The sequence below is a fragment of the Archocentrus centrarchus genome, unplaced genomic scaffold (genome assembly GCF_007364275.1).
Source record: "Archocentrus centrarchus isolate MPI-CPG fArcCen1 unplaced genomic scaffold, fArcCen1 scaffold_41_ctg1, whole genome shotgun sequence".
NCBI classification, from domain to species: domain Eukaryota; kingdom Metazoa; phylum Chordata; class Actinopteri; order Cichliformes; family Cichlidae; genus Archocentrus; species Archocentrus centrarchus.
Genome location: NW_022060267.1, coordinates 1,323,861 through 1,346,733, shown reverse-complemented (window position 1 = coordinate 1,346,733; position 22,873 = coordinate 1,323,861).

The window sequence follows — 22,873 nt, the reverse complement described above, 5'->3', positions numbered from 1 at the left end:
AAGATGGTGCCTGATTATTCAAGACCTTGTATGTGAGGAGAAGAATTTTAAATTCTATTCTAGATTTAACAGGGAGCCAATGAAGAGAAGCCAATATGGGAGAAATCTGCTCTCTCTTTCTAGTCCCTGTCAGTACTCTAGCTGCAGCATTTTGGATCAGCTGAAGGCTTTTCAGGGAGCTTTTAGGACAGCCTGATAATAATGAATTACAATAGTCCACCCTAGAAGTAATAAATGCATGAATGAGCTTTTCAGCATCACTCTGAGAAAGGATGTTTCTAATTTTAGAAATATTGTGAAAATGCAAAAAAGCGGTCCTACATATTTGTTTAATATGTGCATTGAAGGACATATCCTGGTCAAAAATGACTCCAAGATTTCTCACAGTGTTACTGGAGGCCAAAGTAATGCCATCCAGAGTAAGTATCTGGTTAGACACCATGTTTCTAAGATTTGTGGGGCCGAGAACAAGAACTTCAGTTTTATCTGAATTTAGAAGCAGGAAATTAGAGGTCATCCAGGCCTTAATGTCTTTAAGACATTCCTGCAGTTTAACCCCTTAACTGGCAGCAAATAAAATCACCTGAAACAACTACATAACACCCTCTGGTTATTATTGGCTCTGAACAACCCATTTCATAGCCTATTAATCGGCTGCGTCTGGTCCGCGGGCCGAATGAAGTGCATTTATATGGCAGGCTAGACCCGCCCATTTTGACTGACACCTCATTCGGCCAATCATGTCAAGAAATGGGTTTCCCAGAGCCAATAATACTCAGAGGGCGTCACGTAGCTTTGTCAGGTGATTTGGTGCAGCCAGTTACATGATTGGCCGAATGACGTGTCAATAAAAATGGGAGGGTCTAGCCTGCCATATAAAAGGGACTACAAACGGCCCGTCACCGGGCCCTTGCCAGTTAAGGGGTTAACTAATTGATGTGTGTCATCTGGCTTTATTGATAGGTAAAGCTGAGTATCATCTGCATAATGTAATGTAAATAGAATTGGTCCTAGCACAGAACCCTGTGGAACTCCATAATTAACCTTAGTGTGTGAAGAAGACTCCCCATTTACATGAACAAATTGGAGTCTATTAGATAAATATGACTCAAACCACTGCAGTGCAGTACCTTTAATACCTATAGCAAGCTCTAATCTCTGTAATAAAATGTTATGGTCAACAGTATCAAAGCTGCACTGAGGTCCAACAGGACAAGAACAGAGATGAGTCCACTGTCAGAGGCTGTAAGAAGATCATTTGTAACCTTCACTAATGCTGTTTCTTTTTTTTTTTTTTTTTTTTTTTTTTTAAGCCTGTCATGTCTGGTAGATCTTGCAAGCAGAACTGTGATCTGAATGCGTTGTTGTGCCAAACATATTTGCTATTTCAAGATGAGCTCTATAGGTTCTCAATAGGCTCTTCTTGTTGATGTTTTAACCCTTTATTTTATTTATCTGAGTTATTTTTCCACATACTATGTAACAGCCAGAGCTGACAGGCTGAAGAAGAGGAAAATAAAGAGAAGAAAAGGGGAGAGAGAAAGGGAGCAAAAAAAAAAAAAAAAAAAAAAAAGGGGAAAGAGCACAAGTCTATTAATCAGATAGTTCATCACTTTAACATATAAAAAAAATACTATCAATACTTGCAAAAATAAATTTGTGTGTGAAAAACAAAACTAACAAAGCATGTTATGCACACCAACAATTTTGTTGAGTTGTGATTGAGTGGGCGTTTGTGTCTGTGTCATGTTTGTGTCTGTGTCATGGAACATACTTACCAATGAGGGCAAAACGCTGCAGCTCCACCCTAATGCTGTTTCTGTACTGTGATGAATTCTGAAACCTGACTGAAACTCTTCAAATAAACCGTTCCTCTGCAGATGATCAGTTAGCTGTTTTACAACTGTTTTACGCCATTCCCTCTCCAGCTTTCGGGTTTTCTGCTTTAAGCTGTGCGTTTGTGAATTATACCACGGAGTCAGACACTTCTGATTTGAAGCTTTCCTTTTCAGAGGAGCCACAGTATCCAAAGTTATACGCAGTGAGGATGTAAAACTATTGACGAGATAATCAACCTCACTGGGAGCAGAGTTTAGGTAGCTGCTCTGTACTGTGTTGGCACTGAAGAGCATAATAATGAAGGAATTAGATCCTTAAACTTAGTTACAGCTGTCACGGATCAGCTGTGTGGCAGGAAAGAAGGGGACCCCAAGGCAGACGAGGTAAATGGAAAAGACAGTCTTTAATTGGCAAAGTGCAGGACAAATCCAGGAACAAAACCAGAACTCAAAACCAGGACAAAACTGAACCACAGAGGAACACAGCAGGGGAGCGAACGACGACGACGCGACGAGGACAAAGTGAAAACACCGACAATATAAACACAGCAGGTAATGGGCAAATGGGAAACAGCTGGGAGGGAAACACAGGAAGCACAATAAAACCAAAAGCGCACAGACAAAAGACCTACCAAAATAAAACAGGAAAGAACCTAACAGAGTACACACTGGCTGAACACCTGGGAATACAGACACCGAAGGATAACCGACACCAGCACAACAGAGCACAAGGGAATAGAAACAGTGAAACCATAATAAAACAGAACTAAATCACCGGAACATAGAATACTGGGCCACCGGCCCAGGACCATGACAGTACCCCCCCCTTAAGGGCCGGCTCCCGACGGCCCACAACAAGAACAAAGAAAAACCAAAACCGGACCAGGGCGGGAGGAGGGGGAACCGGACGGAGGGACCGAACCAAACAAAACCCAGGAGACAAAACAAAACAAACCAGTCCAGGAACTAAACAAAAAACAGGACCAAAACAAAAGGCAATGGCACAGGGCCGAAGAGCGCCAACGCTCAAAATAGGGGTCAGAAAAACAAAAACACAGGGCCCAGGAAAACAGTACATAGTGTCCAGGAGGACCCACTGGGAAATCCCAAAACAAAAAAAAACACAGTTCAGGGGCCACACAGGCCAAGGGCCACAAAGCAGAGTCCAAACGAGGGAGGCTGACCGCGCTCCCAGCAGCGGCGGCAACGACGAGGAGAAGGCACTGGAGGCCGACCGCGCTCCCAGCGGCGGCGGCGGCGATGAGGAGGAGTCACTGGAGACCGACCGCGCTCCCAGCGGCGGCGAGGAGGAGTCACTGGAGGCCGACCGCGCTCCCAGCGGCGGCGGCGGTGGCGACGAGGAGGAGTCACTGGAGGCCGACCGCGCTCCCAGCGGCGGCGGCGGCGACGACGAGGAGGAGGAGGAGTCACTGGAGGCCGACCGCGCTCCCAGCGGCGGCGGCGACGAGGAGCAGGCACTGGAGGCCGGCCGCGGGGCATGCGGTGGCGGAGACGGGTGACCTCAGGCTCTGGCGTGGAACCCTCGGGCTCTGGCGCAGGACCCTCGGGACCCTCCGGACGCTCGTGCTGAGCGGAGACCCCCAACGGCTCGGACTGAGCGGGACCCCCTGGCTCCGGCGCGGGACCCTCTGGCTCCGGGCGCTCGGACCGAGCGGGACCCCCTGGCTCTGGCGCGGGACCCTCTGGCTCCGGCGCGGGACCCTCTGGCTCCGGGCGCTCGGACCGAGCGGGACCCCCTGGCGGCTCCGACTGAGCGGGATCCTCCGGATGCTCGAACACTGGATGCGCAGGCTGGGGCTGCTTTGCAGGGCATAGGTTAGGTGAGTCTGATGGCGACAGGGGAGCTGACTGGGACTCTGACTCAGAGACCAGGGACTCTACAGCAGTCGACGGGAGAGACTGGGGCTGAGACAGAGACGCTGCTGAGACTGACTGGGTACCTGACTGGAAAGGAACTGGAATCGGGGAAGCTGACACTGGGGAAGCTAAGGGAACCAAAATTACAGAGGGAGCAGGAGCTGAGCGGACTGTAGAGGGCCATGGTGCCGGCTGAGTGGGCGTCATCCTGGGCAGCAGGGGCTGCTCAGGGAACAGTTTGGGTATGTCAGAAGATGGCTGCGTGGAAGCAGGCCGGGAGACGACTGGCTGCGTGGAAGCAGGCCGGGAGACGACTGGCTGCGTGGAAGCAGGCCGGGAGACGACTGGCTGCGTGGAAGCAGGCCGGGAGACGACTGGCTGCGTGGAAGCAGGCCGGGAGACGACTGGCTGCGTGGAAGCAGGCCGGGAGACGACTGGCTGCGTGGAAGCAGGCCGGGAGCTAGGGAGATCTGGCTGCGTGGAAGCAGGCCGGGAGCTAGGGAGATCTGGCTGCGTGGAAGCAGGCCGGGAGCTAGGGAGATCTGGCTGCGTGGAAGCAGGCCGGGAGCTAGGGAGATCTGGCTGCGTGGAAGCAGGCCGGGAGCTAGGGAGATCTGGCTGCGTGGAAGCAGGCCGGGAGCTAGGGAGATCTGGCTGCGTGGAAGCAGGCCGGGAGACAGAAAGAGCAGACTGCGAGCTAGAGAGGGCAGACTGCGTGGGAGCAGGCTGCGAGCTAGAGAGGGCAGGGAGAGCGACTGGAGCTAGAGCTGACTGAGGGCGAGGGAGAGCTGCTGGCTGCGTGGGAGCGGACTGAGGGAGAGCCGACTGCGTGGAGACTGACTGAGAGCTACAGAGGCTGACTGAGACTGAGCGGTGACTGAGAGCTACAGAGGCTGACTGAGACTGGGAGGTGGCTGGAGCTACAGCTGACTGAGACTGGGAGGTGGCTGGAGCTACAGCTGACTGAGACTGGGAGGTGGCTGGAGCTACAGCTGACTGAGACTGGGAGGTGGCTGGAGCTACAGCTGACTGAGAGACAGGCTGAAGAGGCACTGTGGACGACACTGAAAACTGCTGTGAAGGCTTGGACCTGGCTGCCCCCACCCGCGGAACAGGAACGGGTGCAGAGGTCAGCCCGTCCGTGGCTGCCCCCACCCGCGGAACAGGAACGGGTGCAGAGGTCAGCCCGTCCGTGGCTGCCCCCACCCGCGGAACAGGAACGGGTGCAGAGGTCAGCCCGTCCGTGGCTGCCCCCACCCGCGGAACAGGAACGGGTGCAGAGGTCAGCCCGTCCTTGGCTGCCCCCACCCGCGGAACAGGAACGGGTGCAGAGGTCAGCCCGTCCGTGGCTGCCCCCACCCGCGGAACAGGAACGGGTGCAGAGGTCAGCCCGTCCGTGGCTGCCCCCCCCCGCGAAACGGGTACGGGTGCAGAGGACAGCCCGTCCGTGGCTGCCTCCCCCCGCGAAACAGGTACGGGTGCAGAGGACAGCCCGTCCGTGGCTGCCCCCACCCGCGGAACAGGAACGGGTGCAGAGGACAGCCCGTCCATGGCTGCCTCCCCCCGCGAAACAGGTACGGGTGCAGAGGACAGCCCGTCCGTGGCTGCCTCCACCCGCGAAACAGGAACGAAGCCATCAGTCTTTGAACCCCCAGTGCTTTCTGTGGCTAATTTCTTAGGAGCCAGTTCAGGGGTGTCAGAATGACAGACCTCTATGACAAAGGCCCTAACTAGGGCAGGAAGAGAGTCCAAAAGCCAGGGATGTACTGACAACAGATTACGTAGCCTCTGCACTATAGCTTCCTTTTGCCTTTCACAATGAAGTTCAAGCCACAGATCACACAGCTTATAAACAAAGTTACACACATCCGACCGGGAGCCCTCAGCAGGGAAACCATTCTTTGTAGACAAACACGAAACGTCTTTATCCTTGGCTGTCAGTGAAACAGGGAATTTGGGGCTGGGTTTTACAGCCTGCTCAAAAAACACATGTCCTTTAGCGGCTCCTTTGTTCAGCCCAATGTCAAGGAACTCAGTCTTTACATTAACAGGCATGGCAACAGAGTTACTCACGGAACCTGGTGACTGAGTATGAAGCGGCGACGGCTGTGTGGAATCTGGAGGCTGTGGTGACCGTCTCCGCGGCGTTATCCCGCTCTGCTCCCGCGGCGATTCTCTACGATGCTGTCGGGAGCTTGGCCTTCCTTCCTCAGCAGCAGGCAGCGGTGAAGCAGAAGTGCTGGGAGGCCAGGGACCCCTGTGTCCCAGGAATCGGAAAAATGACTCCTCCGGAGTCATTCCGGGCGGCGGCTCCGGCGAAAAGTCTCTTTGCTTCCTCCGGGATCTCGTCCTCCGTGGCTGCGGCATGGAAAACCGCGGCGTCATACCGCACGGCTCCGGGGACGAATCATGCAGCTGCTGCCAGGGATTCCCCTTCCGCCATGGCTGCGGCGCCCGCTGAGGAGGGGAGGGACCAGTGAGCGGAGTGACAGGTGAGCGAGCGGCAGGAGACAAAAAAATTCCGCCAGTGCGGATAACTCGTGGCTTAGGAGGAGGAGGTGAGTGGCGTCGCCGGGGACCGTTCCAAAAAGCAGGTCCCCCCAGCGCCAGGCGAGTGCCACTGTAGGGGTCGGAGTCTGCGGGGTCCATTCGTGGTCGCGTCGTACTGTCACGGATCAGCTGTGTGGCAGGAAAGAAGGGGACCCCAAGGCAGACGAGGTAAATGGAAAAGACAGTCTTTAATTGGCAAAGTGCAGGACAAATCCAGGAACAAAACCAGAACTCAAAACCAGGACAAAACTGAACCACAGAGGAACACAGCAGGGGAGCGAACGACGACGACGCGACGAGGACAAAGTGAAAACACCGACAATATAAACACAGCAGGTAATGGGCAAATGGGAAACAGCTGGGAGGGAAACACAGGAAGCACAATAAAACCAAAAGCGCACAGACAAAAGACCTACCAAAATAAAACAGGAAAGAACCTAACAGAGTACACACTGGCTGAACACCTGGGAATACAGACACCGAAGGATAACCGACACCAGCACAACAGAGCACAAGGGAATAGAAACAGTGAAACCATAATAAAACAGAACTAAATCACCGGAACATAGAATACTGGGCCACCGGCCCAGGACCATGACAACAGCACTTTCAGAAAGACTTCTACTGTAATAAAACTTATTCCCCACTGCTGTGTAATCCATTAAAGTAAATGTAACTGTTACTAAGAAATGATCAGACAGGAGGGGGCATTCAGGGAATACTGTTAAGTCTTCAGTTTCTATGCCATATGTCAGGTCAAGATCCAGAGTATGATTAAAGTGGTGGGTGGGCTCCTTTACATTTTGAGAGAAGCCAATTGAATCTAACAGTAGATTAAATGTAGTGTTGAGGCTGTCATTCTCAGCATCTGCATGGATGTTAAAATCACCCACTATAATGATTTTATCTGAACTGAGCACTAAATCAGATAAAGTCTGAGAAATCAGACAGAAACTCTGGGTAAACTCTGATCATGTGACTGAAGAGCAGAAACCTGCAGCCAAACAGCAACGCTGTGTCTGAGAATGTGTCTGTTGTGCTGAGAATGTACCTTGTTGATGCCAGAGGTCAGAGGTGAACGTCAGGCTGCTCTGAGCTGATATAAAGTCAACAGTAATTCAAATACCACTCATTGTAACCAAGGTATGCAGAAGAGCATCTCTGAGCACACGTCAAACATTGAAGCAGACGGGCTGCAGCAGCAGAAGACCACACCGGGTACCACTGCTGTCAGCGAAGAACAGGAAACTGAGGCTACAGTTCACACAGACTCACTAAAAGTGGACAACAGAAGGTTGGAAAAATGTTTCCTGGTCTGATGAGTCTGTTTGTACTGCAGCATTCAGATGGTAGGGTCAGACTGTGGCATCAGTAACATGAAAGCATGGATCCATCCTGCTTGTATCAGAGGTTCAGGCTGCTGGTGTTCGTGTGATGATGTGGGGATATTTTCTTGGCACCCTCTGGGCCCCTCAGTACCAGCTGAGCATCATTTAAACACCACAGCCTACCTGAGTGTTGTTGTTGACCATGTCCATCCCTTGATGACCACAGCGTACCATCTTCTGATGCTGCTTCCAGCAGGATAACACACCGTGTCACAAAGCTCAGATCATCTCAAACTGCTTTACTGAACCTGACTCTGAGTTCACTGCAGTCAAACGGCCTCCACAGTCACCAGATCTCAATCCAACAGAGCACCTTTGGGATGTGGAGGAACAGGAGAGTCTCATCATGGATACGCAGCCAACAAATCTGCAGCAACTGTGTGATGCTGCCAATATGGACCAAAACCTCAGAGGACCTAATAAAGTGGCAGTCAGTTAAAGAGAAGCTGGTAATAAAAGAACAACGTACGCCTTAAATCTCATTTTTATTCTTTGGCTTTAAGCTGCAGTGAGAGCTATTTGAGGCTTTTATATTATCTTTGATATTTTTGGGACTTCTTACATATATTTATTGATGTGTGTCCTTGGTAATTTTATTTTTTCATGTCCATCACTTTGGTCAACCTTGTTTTAAATATGCTTTATAAATAAATTTGGACTGGAAGTGACATCATTGCTCAAATGAATCATTATTAAACCATTTCTTTTTCATTTTTAAATATTTTTATTTAACCTTTGCAGGATTTGCAACACGAACAATAAAACAGCAACAACATGAAGATAAAACAGATTCAGTACAAACTAACATGTAAGATAAGAACTGATTTTTAATCTGACTGCTGGAGAAAGAGTTCATGTTAGTGATGAGCTTAACAGCTAAAACACTTTAAATCCAGGAAGAAGGTTTCCTCAAACATTTCAATCTTATGGATCTTTTGTCTCAGATGTGTTACATTCAGGGTTGTCAAACATAAGGCCTGAGGCCCACCAAAATATTCAATTAGTCCAATCCAGCCCACTGGATGGCAAACTTATAATACTGCTGCAATCTCACCTGAACACAACTTTATAATACAAATACTAAAACTAAATACAAATAACTGCATGCTACTAATTTCTAGAAAAAATGTAACTATGTTAACATTTTCTTTCACAGCTCCCTCATCAGATCTTTACAGGAGATTCCATCGGAATTCTGTGGAGCCGGATCTCAAGGTTTGTAAGTTTGACCAGAAGAGGATCTTTGTGTGTCTGCAGATTCATTGTGATCCAATGATGGGAATGATTTCAGGCCTGCATGATCATGCTGATGTTTGCACAGAGCAGATAATGAAGAGAATGTTTTTGCACATTGGTAACAGTGAAACAGTTTCTTTGCAGCGTGGGATCGTTTGTGTCGAGAGTATGAAGTGAGATTCCTGAAGCTCTTGTCACACTGGTCACAGCTGTAGTTCCCTTCAGTGTGTTCAGTGTGTGTACTTTCATGACGGTTACGATGACCTGAACGTGAGAAGCTTTTGTCACAGTGTCTGCACTTGTATGGTTTCTCTCCTGTGTGGACTCGTTTATGCACTTTAAGGTGACCTGCAGTGGTGAAGGATGACCCACACTGGTCACAGAGGTGCTTTTTAACCCCACTGTGGATGAGTTCATGTTGTTTTAATTCACCTGTTGTGGTGAAGCTCCTCCCACATTCTTTGCAGTACTTCAGTTTGTGTCCAGTGTGTCTACGCTGATGTGTTTTTAGGCTCTGTTGCTGATTGAAAGTTTTCCCACAAAGGTCACAGAGAAACGCTTTCCCACCACCACAGCGATGACAGGGCTGAGAACTGGATCCATCTGTGTGGCTCTGCTTCTACACAAAGACACAAAGACAGTGTAAGTCCAGGAATCCTTCAACATTTTTATCCTGGACGTCGCCTGGAATAAAGAGCATCTCTGCCAACGTCCAATTACATTTTACTGTTTACATTACAACACTCAGCTTACTGGATACAAGAACTACAATACTACCACCAGAATACTACAATAATACTCATTTAATACTATGATAACCTTAATGCTGTGGTGGCACAAGAATAATGTCACACTATACAAATATTTTAGTACTGCATTACCACCACTGTAAATGTTCAATAACATCGGTGTAATACTATAATGTGTAGATAGTACCAGAATACCACAGTAATACTACAATCCTGCTAATGAAATACTATATACCACCATCATACTATACAGAGTACATTCATAGAGCTCAGCAAACTGTGGGACTCACTATAAGTGAGCAGTGAGTGATTTTGGACACAGCTGTGTCTGTTCATTTTTCATACGCTCATTTCATACAGACTTTCTCCTGCAGCCTTCAAACACGTCACACTTTGGCTCTGTGAGCTGGAGAACGGTGGAACAAAGAGAGGACATGAGAGGAAGATGAGATTCTCTCTAAGGTAAAGACTGCTCAGCAAGTGTCCTTTGATAAACTACTAATTTAAAGCTTACAGGTAACGTTATCATTCATTTTAGAGTTTTAGTCAGATATTGGATCTGTACATGATGTTTCATCTTCTAGAAAGTTTTCTGAAAGCAAATGAAATGATAATTCATGTTATTCAAAGTTTATAGTGGACAGTAAGTGCAGCTAAACTGGGTAGTTTGCAGTGTTGTGGTTCAGTTTACAGTGATGAACTCTGTTGGACTGCTGCAGGGCAGACTGTGGGATCCTCGGTCACTGCTAGGTTAGGTCCTGGTAGCAGCAGAGACATTATGAGAGAGAGACATGGAGCTCAACTCTGAGCTGAAACCTCTGACTAAATATTAGAGAGAAAGATGGAGGAAGTATAACTACCAGGGGAGAAGCTGTTAAAATCTGATTTGTGTACAAGAAAACTTTTAGCTGATTTTATCAGATCTGACTGAATATTCTGTGCATGAAGTTTTTATGTCCCGTTGATCTTTGAAATGAAAGTTAATTTAGATAATGCTTCAAAATAACTGTAAGTGCTCCAGTGTGTTTCAATATGGCTGCAAAGTAACAGGACTCACTTCTAGAAGGAGTCATCAGTTTGAATTTAAGCTGATTGTGTTCTTTAGGGACACTTGCAGCCAGAACTCCAGCAGCCATAATGGCAAATGTAAAATGGACCTGTATATGGTAGGAAGAGGTTACACCACCCAGGAAGCTCCGCCCACACACAGCAACAGGAAACCAGGTGAGTCAAAGACAAACAATGTAAATGGTTTAAAGGCCCACTTCCAGCTCTGCTGTGGAAACATTAACGTAAACGAGCCAAATATACGACAAAAAGTGGCATCACAAGCAAACAGCAGAGCAGGCAGCCTGTTAAGGACCGACTCCCTGTGACAAATATTTAAACTGTTTGTAGTTTGGCTCTGTTTACTCTGTGCTAACAAAGCTTACAGGTGACTGAAGAAGGAGCCACTGTAAACCAACATAAAGACCCATATATGCAGAAATAATAATACCATGATATACCAGGAAACTGGTGTATCATAAATAATACAGTGATATAAATGTTTGTCACCACAAAAAGTAATAATTTAGTTTCTTATCATCATAGAAGCAAAAATCATAACTGAACAGTTGTTCCCAACAGTCAGGCTAAAGTTACAAGATCAAAATAAAAACACATACCTCACAGTAACTGCACTTGTAGAGTCTCTCTCTGCTGTGGATCTGTTGGTGTCTTTTCAGGTGCTGTGGAGCTTTAAAAGTCTTATCACACAGGTCACATTTATGAGGTCTCTCCTCAGTGTGGGTAAACATGTGGCGTTGTAACTGTGGGTCTGTTCCAAACTTTTTGCCACACTGATCACAGCAGTACACATCATGTCCAGTGTGAATGCGTAGGTGTGTATTTCTGCTCTCTATCTGACTGAAAGTTTTTCCACAATAGTCACAGCTGTATGCCTTAATTCCAGAGTGGGTAACTTGATGCCTCTTTAAGCTGCTACTGTCATTAAAAGCTCTCCCACAGTGATCACAGCTGTACGGTTTCTCTCCACTGTGGATGAGTTGGTGTCTTTTTAAGTGTCCAGCCTGGCTGAAAGACTTTCCACACAAGTCACAGCTGAACGGTCTCTCTCCAGTGTGGATCACTTGATGTCTTTTTAGGTGAGTCTTCAAGGTAAAATCCTTCCCACACTGATCACAGGTGTATTGTTTTCCTCTCTTCCTTCTGTGAGGTTTGTCAGCCTCCTGACTTCTCGCTCCATGTTGGTCCTGCAGTGACAGAGATACAAACAGAGGCAGTGAGTGAAATGCAGTCGTGGAACAAACTTCAAACTCCATTAATATTAGAGTTTTTTTGGAGCCTCCAAAGATCTACTAGGTCTATTACCTCCACCTACTGGTGACAGTAGCACATTACATGCAGCCATGTACAAGGGAAAAGAAGAGGAAACATAAATTTATGTACAATGATTTCAAAGCATTAATTGGACATCCTGGTTATAAAGAATCATAACATGTCAAAATGCCAAAGGATGGGACAACACTGCAAATGGATGAAAGCCATCCTGGAAACTTGTTTTATCTGTGAGCTAACAGACACATCCTGGTCAAAGATGAATCCAAGATTCCTCACAGGACTACTGCAGGTCACATGAAGGCCATAAAAGGACAGCAAACACACTTTTTCAAGTACTGTATGCATATATTTTCTAACAAATAACAAAGCAAATATGAGCTCTCTCTCACTGAGTTTCTGATCACACTGACAGACAAACTCCACAGTGTTGAGCTGCAGTTTGTGATGTAGTTGTTGTTCTGCTCTGCAGCCTCTGTGAGTTTGGTGTAGCAGCACATGAAGCAGCTCTCCACCTTCTGCAGCTTCTGCTCAGAGTGACCCTAAAGCTTGAAGCAGATCTTCAGAGCAGAACAAGGACTACTGCCACCAGCTGCAGTCCAACACAGTGGAGTTGGAGTGGGTTGAACCACAGGATGAGAGACTCTGGGGATCACCACAACAGCAACATCAACAGCTACTGGGACAGCATTTCCAAACCAGTAAGAACTGGAATCAAACTGGTTGGAAAACAATGAGATCTAATGAGGAGAGAGTGGAAAAGTGCTATGAAAATATGAAATGTGTAATTATAACAGTGATGAAAATGACATTATAGATCAAATACTGCTCAATGAAAATGATGTATTGTGTGATAAACTGTGGGTTTGATCTGAATCTTGATTATTAATGTCTTTGTTTCAGTGTCCTGTTAAAATGTGACCTTTTTATTTGGTCTGGTTGTAACTTCAGTGCTAACTGGGACCATAATAAACCAAACCAGCAGCAGCTGATGAAGTCACACAGTTTCAATAATAGTGTAACACTGAGATTTTTCTCACCTGTTGTGTTGAACTCATTGTTTCCTCTGTAGAGGCTGAAAATGTTCCTCTGCTGCTCCGTCAGACTCTCCTCCTCCTGATGATCAGCTGCAGGAGAACAGATCTTTATTAGAAGCTACCACACTGCACTGTTTGGGGGGATGAGCCCTTTAAGGCTGCATTTGGATTTAGACACTTTTGTGGGATACGGCCGGTTCAGAGGCGATTGCTCTAAGACTGCAAGGGAAGCTCAGCTTCCCCTAAAATGTCAAAAAATTAGTAATCAAATATATACTGTTGTGTGTACATGTCATTGACTAAATATGCGCTACAACGCACTCAACTTTTGTTCAGAATCAGCTTCTTATCACTGGTAACCACGCGGCTTTCCTCTCACTCATTCCTGCAGCTTCACAGTGCTTTAAACAGTGTGGACGCTGAGCGTCAACAGAGTTCAACAGCGAAGCAAAGAGTGCAGCGAAACGAGACGAGTCATTGGATAAATGCTGGGCTTTGTCCCGCCCATCTTCTCTGGGGGTCTATGGGGCAGTGGGGCTGGCATCGGCCGGCCCGGACGCTCGGCTTCTGCATGATGATTGGATGATCTGTCTGAGGCTGAATCCCTTTTTGATTGACAGCGAAATGAGCGAATCAGCAATCTTTGGGTGTAAACATCCGTGGGAGCATTTTTAGATTTTCATTCTGTTCTGAGTTGAATCCTCTTAGCGGCATTTTCTTTGTTAAAAACGACTAGCGACAAATCGTGCTTCTATTTCTGGTGGTTTTTTTGTAGCTGCTTGTGTTTGGAGACTGACTTCTATCACTCTTCCTGACCTCTATCGCAGTTTCTGTCCAGCGGGTGCTGCTGAGCCCCTCCACCGTCACAAAGCACTCACAGGCGGACACACTTCACACTAGCCTCGCGCTAGTCCCAGCTAGCGAGCTAGCTAGGTAGCAAGCTGCACATAATGGCAGACAGTTTGAGTGTCGTGGACCGGATTTTGGCGAAGCCATTTGATAGTCTTCCTTACGAAGAAAAACTTAGAGTTAAACAGCAGTGCAGATCAACTCCTCAGATTAATTTGGTGCAAAAGGTGGGGAAAAGTAACAGGTCTTTTCAGCTGTTCTGGTATGACAAAGTGAGCTGGCTGACTGGAAGTGCTGTAACAAATAAAACGTACTGTTGGCCATGCCTCTTGATTAAACCATCTCAGGGATGTGTTGTCTGGTCAAAGGTGGGTTTTGGGCATCTGTCCAACTTTGACAGGGCATACAAAAGGCGTGAAAAAAGCAATGAACATGTGAGTGCATGTGCAAGGTTAAGTTGCCTGGGCAGAGTCAGGGTTGAGCATGCAATCAATGAAGGCACTCGCATTCAAGTGGCAAAACATAATGAAGTTAAACAAAACAGAGCTTTCCTAAACCGCCTTATTGATGTGACTTCCTTGCTCGGCCGTCAGGAGCTGTCATTTAGGGGGCATGATGAGAGTGTTGAATCATCCAACAAGGGGAATTACAGGGAGTTTAATGAAACATTAGCTAAATATGACTCTGTCCTGGGCACACAATTCCAGTCATCAGCTGTGTTTTCTGGTATGTGCCATGTAGGGTTTAATATTTTTCCCGAAAATGACATGAATCAAATCCCGGGAAATGACGAGCCATTTCCCGGGAAAAAGTTTATTTATTTTTTTATTTTAATTAGGCCTTCTGTAGCCTGTGTCGGCCTTAACCTATTGTGATATTGTAGAGGTAGCTTTCCAGCTATGTCCTGTTATGCCCAGTAGGGGGTAACGTCGGCTTGATTAATGCAATAAAACCTACATCTCGACATTGGAGTGCTCGAGCTATGCGGTGTTGTATCGTTCCTCAACACTCCCTTAACAAATATAATTCGAATATTCCTCCATTGTACATGGAATTATACCAAGCTATTTTACAACTGCTGGTGCAAAACAATACGGTTCATCTCCACAGCATTGATAAAGGCTCAGCCACGCTGTCGTGGCGACATCTGTTGCGCTATATCTCCACCAGTGGAACGCTGTAATAGTCATTGAAAAGTTAACTACCGTACTACACTATAATATGACATAACACAGGGCCTTGAGTAATGCACTACGACTTGGTCATTGCCATTCTGGCAACAGCAAATTTATAACACCGTGTCTGAGGGTTAAAGTAGGTTCGCTGTGAATCGTCTTTTGAAAAACTGGCCAATCCTTATAGCCTAAAAAATATACATTTTACTCAACTCCATTTTAAAAGCGAAATATGTTAAAGCAATCTATTTCATGATAATTTCTTCACACATTAGGCCCGTATCCTAATTCATGATTGTTAGTAAGCGGCTGCAAACGAGGAAAAGAAACACTCGAAGTTAAACAGATATTTCTTTATTGTTCAGGGCAGGCATATTTTATAGGCTATATAATGCAATATAACAATATATAATATAAAATTATATAATACAAAATACCTTAGGGTAAACACATTGCCTACGATTTCAACAAATTAAAGAGGAAAAAAGCACAACTGTGTAATACCTCTATTAAAACGCTTGAGATGAAGCTGAAGCCTTAAACGGAGGCTGAACGTGCCTGAAATGAAGAGTAATGCTTTTCGCATTAAACGAACCCTTCTCTCAATATTTCCTTAAATTTAACATTCTGAAGCTTTCTTTTCTTTCTGAAAGTCAAATCAACGCGCGCGACTTTTTTCCCGGTTTCCCGTCTAACGTTTCCCAGGAAACGGGAAATGGTTCTGATCACATTTCCCGGGAATCCCGGATCCCGGGATTAAACCCTAGTCCCATGCAATCCAAAATGAGTTGATCTCTGCTCTTTCAGCCACTGTTTCTGATGAGATCAAGGATGAAATCCAGGCTGCTCCCTTTTTTGCATGGCAGGTGGATGAAACAACTGATATAGCTTGCCATGCTCAACTCTCTGTCATTGTTTGCTATGTGGATAGGACAGGTCAAATTCAGGAGGGCTTTGTTGGAGTTTTTGATGTTTCTGGGGGAAGAGATGCTCAGTCTGTTTTTGAAGTCTTGAATGAGAACATGCAGGGCTACAATTTCAGGGAGAAACTTGTGGCGCAAACCTATGATGGGGCTGCTGTCATGGCTTCAGCTCTCAATGGTTTGCAGGCCAAAGTTAAAGCAATAGCCCCCAGTGCAATGTTTGTGCATTGCTATGCACACAGACTGAATCTGGTTCTGTCTCAGGGGGCTAAATGCTTATCTGAGTGCAGAATATTTTTTGCATCACTCTCTGGGTTTGCCACATTTTTCTCAAAATCCACAAAGAGGATCTTTTCTTGAGTCTGCAGGCTGCTCAAGGTTGCCCAGAAATGCTCCTACTCGATGGAATTTCACATCACGGATAGTGAGCACTGTCTTCTCTGAGACTGATGTGGTGTTTGACATTGAGCTACCTCGGCATTTTGCAAATTTGGAAAGTCTGCGCTTCTTGGAATTGGTCAATCCAGGGAAATTTGATGAGATGAGACAAGTGTTTCCAGAGGAGGCATTTCAGAGTGTCCTGAAAAGTTTTGGCCAGTTCTTTGATTCAGGGAGACTGAGGTCTGAACTTCAAGTCTTATATTCAAACCAGGACTAGCAGGGGAACCGGGGAAAGCTATGTGATTTCTTGCTGTTTCTGAAAGACATGGAGTTGGACAGTGCAATGCTTCAGGTGTACAAACTATTGTCATTAGTGGCAACGATTGGAGCTACATCTGCAGGTGTAGAGAGGAGCTTGTCCTGTTTAAAGCGGCTCAAGTCCTACACCCAAAACACCATGGGCCAAGCAGCCTAGCTCTGCTGGCCATTGAGAGGACACTAGTCAACAAGTCCCTGGAAAAGACGCCTTGTTGGTACGACAGGGTCACAGATCATCTTCTTGAAAAGGAACGGAGGGTAGAATTTACGTATAAATAAACTGACACATTTTATGATGTAGGCCGAAATTGAGCTTCCCCTCCTTGAAAGACCAGCATCCGCTACTGGGCTGGTTCTAGCCGGCTATGTTAGGGTGGGCATCTAGAAACAGTAGGTGGGAAACTTGTTTGAAACAAAGACAGAAGGTCTGAAGAGCCGACTAGTAACCCACAGGTTTGTGGTTGGAGTCCCTGTTCATGTGCTGACATCTCTGATGCTACTTTCCCACCACCGAGGAACCGGTTCACGTGCCAGTGCTGGTGCTGTTCCCAATGAAGCGGCGAAACGCTTAAGAACGAGCCCGCGTTCCCACCACCTTTCTGTGAACTGCTCCTTTACGTATGAGTGTGGGCGGGTCCTCGTCTGGACACGAAGCCGAAGCGCACAAACGTGGGAGAACATGCTCCCCTTTCTGTGCTGCAAATACCTTTTAGGGTCCAAACAAACTACTGCAGCATCTGTGTGCAGCACAGAGGGAAACACAGACAGCGATTAGAGCAAGACGACAAGTACGCACTTTGTGTCCTTTTATCTGTGATATGAACTGATACAAAGCAGCAAGTTCAGCCTTAGAGCCCAACCTAATTCACAGCCGTGAAAATCGCTTCGCTTTTCTCCTGTAATACACATGTAATATGGTAGAAGACTTGATGTTGAGATGGCAGAGTCACGCCTTTCTGCCGCTTTCATCACGCATTCCTGGTTCGAGACCAGCTAGTTTGCGGGGCTGAAATTGAACCCGTGTTTTGGCCGAGCACCGAGTACTTCCACAGTGGAAAACCCGCCTAACGGTTCAAATAAAGGCACCGACTCCAGAACCCTGTTGGGAAAGAGGCCTTAGAGGAACAAAGTGAACGCAGAAACACACACAGAGACAGACTCTCTCCAAACCCTCAGAACAAAAGCTGTCCAGCTTTGTGTGTCTGTCAACATGTTTTGTACACATCCTGCTGGAATCAGTGTTGCTACAGCTGCAGTCAAAGCAAGATGGAAACCATCAAGAAGGAAAGTTCAGATCCACTCAGACTAAATGTCTTCAGTCAGTCTGTCAGTCTCCAGTTGCTGAGAAACTGCACTGCTGCACCTCCACTGCTGAGAAACTGCAGTTTGCTGCTCCATTTGAACCTCATGAAACTTTATGCACAAAGTGAAAAACAACAGAAAATCAGCATCATCGTTCCTGGAAGGAGAGCTGAGAGTGAGCTTTGGATTCTACTCTGCTGGGAACAAAGACAACTGGAGACACCACAGCCGAGTAGCTCCTCCTGTTCTGCTTCATTCTTTGCCACAACAATCTACACCGCACAATTCAGTTTGACTTGGTATTGTTCACTGTCGATTACATTTGAGTACCACCTCAGCAAAGCAGCCTGAAAGTCCTGTGATTCATTTGTGTGTGACACCAACACAAAGGTGACTTCATTTAGCTAGCTCTAGATTCTGCTGTCAGCCACCGAGCACAAAAAAGTCTGTGTTGGTTAGTGTGGAGCCAATTCCCTCGTTGCTCCCTTGGTTTTGATTCTTGTGAAAGAGTCGCTCTCATGACTCATCTAGTGACATCACTGCCTGGCATGCAGTCAACTGACATCACATCTTTAGATGAAGTAAACCAAGTGGAACCCTGGCTGAGTAGGTGCTGAAAAACTACCTGATACCAGGTACTACCATCTGATGGAAAACCCTAAAAACTGAGCAGAGTAGGCACTAATGGAAAAGGGCCAACAGGTACACAAACTATACACATGCTTAACAATGGATACACACTGCTGTGTTAAATTTGTACTGTAGGTATATGGTAACTACAAACCGTACTGAAACTCTACACCATAACCTGACTTGTGCCTTTCTAGAAATGTAACTATAATTAGACTATAAATAAATATAAAACATATACTTCTGCAACCTATTTTACTGTTACAATGTTTGTACTGAAACATTTAAAAGGATGCATCAAAAGGAATGATAAAGTGACTACAGGTGTGTTTCTGTGAACAAAGGTAAACTTAAAAAGAATTTTAAACAAACTTCATGACTTTTATTGCAGAGATTGTTCAGTTTCCGAGGTGCACCTAAAGGCACCATGAAGTCCCACTTTCCTGCACACACTGAACCGTACATAACGATGTAGATGCGCACAGTATTTTGGAGCCAGGTGTAGCTGCAGTGAGCGCGGCCGCTGCTGCGTGTCTTTAGCTTTTTGTCTCCTGCTCTTTGTGTTTTGTCCTGTGTGTTGCTGCTGGGATCTCTATGCTCCTCTTTCCTCTCCCCTCACCGCCCAGCTGCTCTCTGAACATCATTTTAGGAGCTCACTTCCTCTCACGTGTTCATCCACAGCAGCTGAACAATATAGTTTATTGTGACCCTGATCCTGCAGCAGATCGCTCTCATTTATTTCAATAGAAATGAGGCTGCAGAGGTTTGGAGCAGGCAGAAAAACAGAGTTTGTGCTCCACCTTCTGCCAGCATGCTGAGCTAATGATTAGCTGCTGTTGGTCTCCAAACACTCTCTCACTCTCCTCTCAGCGTGTTCACAATAAAGTGAACAGACACCGAGGAGAGCAGCAGAAGAGCTCATTCAGGAGCTCAGCTCCAGATGAACTGAGCTCACATTAAAGTTAGCTCCTGCTTACCTTTAGAGGACAAGCTGTGGGACGAAGCTGCAACTCTTTCCAAACACACAAAGAGGTCAGCGAGCACAGATCCGCGCGCTTCACGGCAGACACATCCCACTTCCGGTCAATCCCACTGAACAGGAAGTGGCTGCGATTGAGCCGGGAGCGCAGCAGGGGGCGCTCCAGAGTCGAGTCTGAGCTCCCAAAGAAGTGAGTCCAAATCCGTCCTTCCTCCTTTTCCTCATCACTTTACCTTCATGTGGATGGAAAACGTCATGAGGTGAAGGAAAGGAGTGAAGGAGAGTGAAGGAAACTCCAAAGTCCTGCAGATGGACTCTTAGATGTTTGTCCAGCGTGTTGTTGCAGTGTTGTTTCATGCAGCTCATATCAAAGCAGAGCAGCAGCAGGAACATCTGCCTTCATCACTGAGGCCGTCATTGGAGAGAAGAAGGAGCAGGAAGCCCAGAAAGTCACATTCAGTGTTGGTCACATTGTGAGTCGCTGCTCATTCTGTGCGCTCATATTTCCTCTTCCCGTTGCAGAGATGATCCATGTAACTCCTCCTTTATGAAGACTCACTAGCCATTTTATTAGGTACACCTGTGCAGCTGCATTCTAACACAGAGGTCAGAGGTCAAGGTCAGGCTGCTTTGAAGTGGGTTACAGCAGCAGAAGACCACAGCGAGTGCCCCTGCTGTCAGCTAAGAACAGGAAACTGAGGCTACAGTTCACACAGGCTCAGCAGACGTGGACAACAGAAGATCAAGAACACCTGGAAACACGTCACCTGGTCTGATGAGTCTCAGTTTGTGCTGTAAAAGTCAAATGGTCAGAATCTGGCATCAACAACATGACAGCACGGCTCCATCTTTGGACCAAGAGTTCAGCAGCTCACTCGTCAGCAGGCTGTAAGGGCGGAGACAGCGATGATGTCACGCATTTATAATGAGGCAGCTGCAGCTGTCAGACTGTCAGTCAGTTCCTCTGAAACATTTACTGTAGTTACTGCAGCATCACTGTTACATCACACTGATCTGGATGAAGCTGCTGACACACTGATCACTGATCAATGATCCATCATTGTCGTGCTGGAAAAGCTCACTGATGGAAAAATGTCTGATCCTGGAGATGATGGGAATGTCTGAGTGAAGATGAGGCTGAAATGATGAAGACTTCAAACTGAACTAAATGGATTTAAATGACGTTGTTTTAAAGTTCTGCTGTCTGAAATTCAGAGTATGAATCTCCACATATTTTCACTGAAAATCATTTAGGGTTAACAAACCAGAGCTGGAGCTAAACCTGCTTCCTGGAATAGGCCCCAGGAGAATTTAGAGGTCAAGTCAGCACCTCAAACTATTCCTGACCTCTTTTCCTGTGTGGCGCGGAGCGTTATCCTTCAGGCAACCGTTTGTTGTGATTTGAAACGTACTGAATTGAATATCTCGTCCCTTTCACAGCGATCAGGATGAAGTAGTCTGTGTGCAGCCCCATCCCATCTCTGGGGGTCTCCTAAACAGGATTCAGTTAAATTCATTGACTCTACAGGTGAGTGTCCCTGTCCACTGTCACACCCAGTGTGGGATGAATCAGACCTCCCATTATGGAATTACAGGAGTTCAGGTGCAGCATCTTCCAGATGTCTTGGCATTAATTTGCAGTTCTTTAAGTTCATCACAATATCTGTCAGTTTATCCACTTTTGCTGTGAACTATTTTCATGCATGTCATAATTACAGACCTCAGAGATGATGAAAAGCATCGTTGTGCTTTGTTCTATCTCTGGTGTGGCTATCTTTAAATTTGGGAGCATTTCCAACGCACTGAAGCTCATCTTTCCTAAAGAATGACTTGACTGATGTCATCACTCACATTCTAAATTAATAATATAGAGACTGAAAGAATAATGTGCGTTTTTCTCCTTTGCTACAAATACTTCTTTAACTTTCTTCTGGAAAGTTCTGATCAACATCACTGAGCCACTGCCTCAGATCTGATGACTAAAGGATCCACTGCTACTGAAATCTGCAGCTATTCACTGTGAAAGGCTGACTGTTGTTGCAAGCAACATCTTCTATTAATATTAATCCCAGTGCACTGTATCCATGGCATTATGACTGGGGACTGAGCCCCCCTAATGCTCTGATCCTAGGACCACCATCTTTTAATTGACCTCTGACCTGAATCCCTCACCTCTGAGCAGCAGTACTACTTCAGTCTTACTGTGGTTCTTCCAGCCATGCGGGGGGTGCAGGTGTAGGTTCCACTGTCAGTGGATGTGGGGTTCTGCAGTCCCAGGTCTGCTGCGCATCAGCTCTCATTGCTGTTCTGTTGGTGTAACGAGGGTTTGATTGATCAGGTCGTCTCTTCCTTTCACGATGATTTCAGATCTGAGATCGTCACGTCTCCACCAGAGCCTGGTCTTCAACTGAAGCAGGAGGAAACTGATGGGGCAGCAGGACAGACTCCTCTCCCTTCTCCACTTCCAGCCCTGATACCTGCTGCAACACTGCTGACACACACAGATGTTTCCAGCTCAGACTCCTTCTGCGTCCCACACTAACCGCACAATGTCAGCAGGTCTGCAGTTACACTCATGGCCGAAAATGTTGGCACCCATGAAAATTTTCCAGAAAATGATTATTTCTCCCAGAAAATTACTGCAGTCACACGTTTGTTATGCACATGTTCATTTCCTCTGTGCTGGAACAACACAAAAGAAGGAAAAAAGCCAAAATCAGATCATTTGATGCTAAACTCCAAAAATGAACTGGACAAAATTGTTGGCACCTTTTCAAAACTGTGGGTGAAAAACTTTGCTTCAAGCATTTGATGCGTGTTTAAACTCACCTGTGACAGTAACAGGTGAGGGCAATATACAAACACCTGAACCCAGGTAAAAGGAGAGAAGCTGACTCAGTGTTTGCGTTGTGTGTCTGTGTGCGTCACACTAAACATGGAGAACAGAAAGAGGAGAAGAGACCTGTCTGAGGACCTGAGAGCCAAATACTCAGTTGAGGGTCCAGTAACTCTGTGAGTTCTGCGTAGAATTATATGAATTTTGGCTGTTTTTTCTCTTTTTTGTGTTGTTCCAAAACACACAAAGGAAACAAACAAGTGCATAACAAAAGATGTGTAACTGCAATAGAGAAATACTTTGTTTTCTATAAAACTTCCAGGGGTGCCAACATTTCCGGCCGTGACTGTAGTTACTGTTGATTACCTTCATCCATGTTATTATAATCGGGTTCTGAAGGTTCTACTGATGTGCGGTGAGTTGAAATGTTCTATTTTAGGTCTCAAAGGGCTGTAGTTACTGTT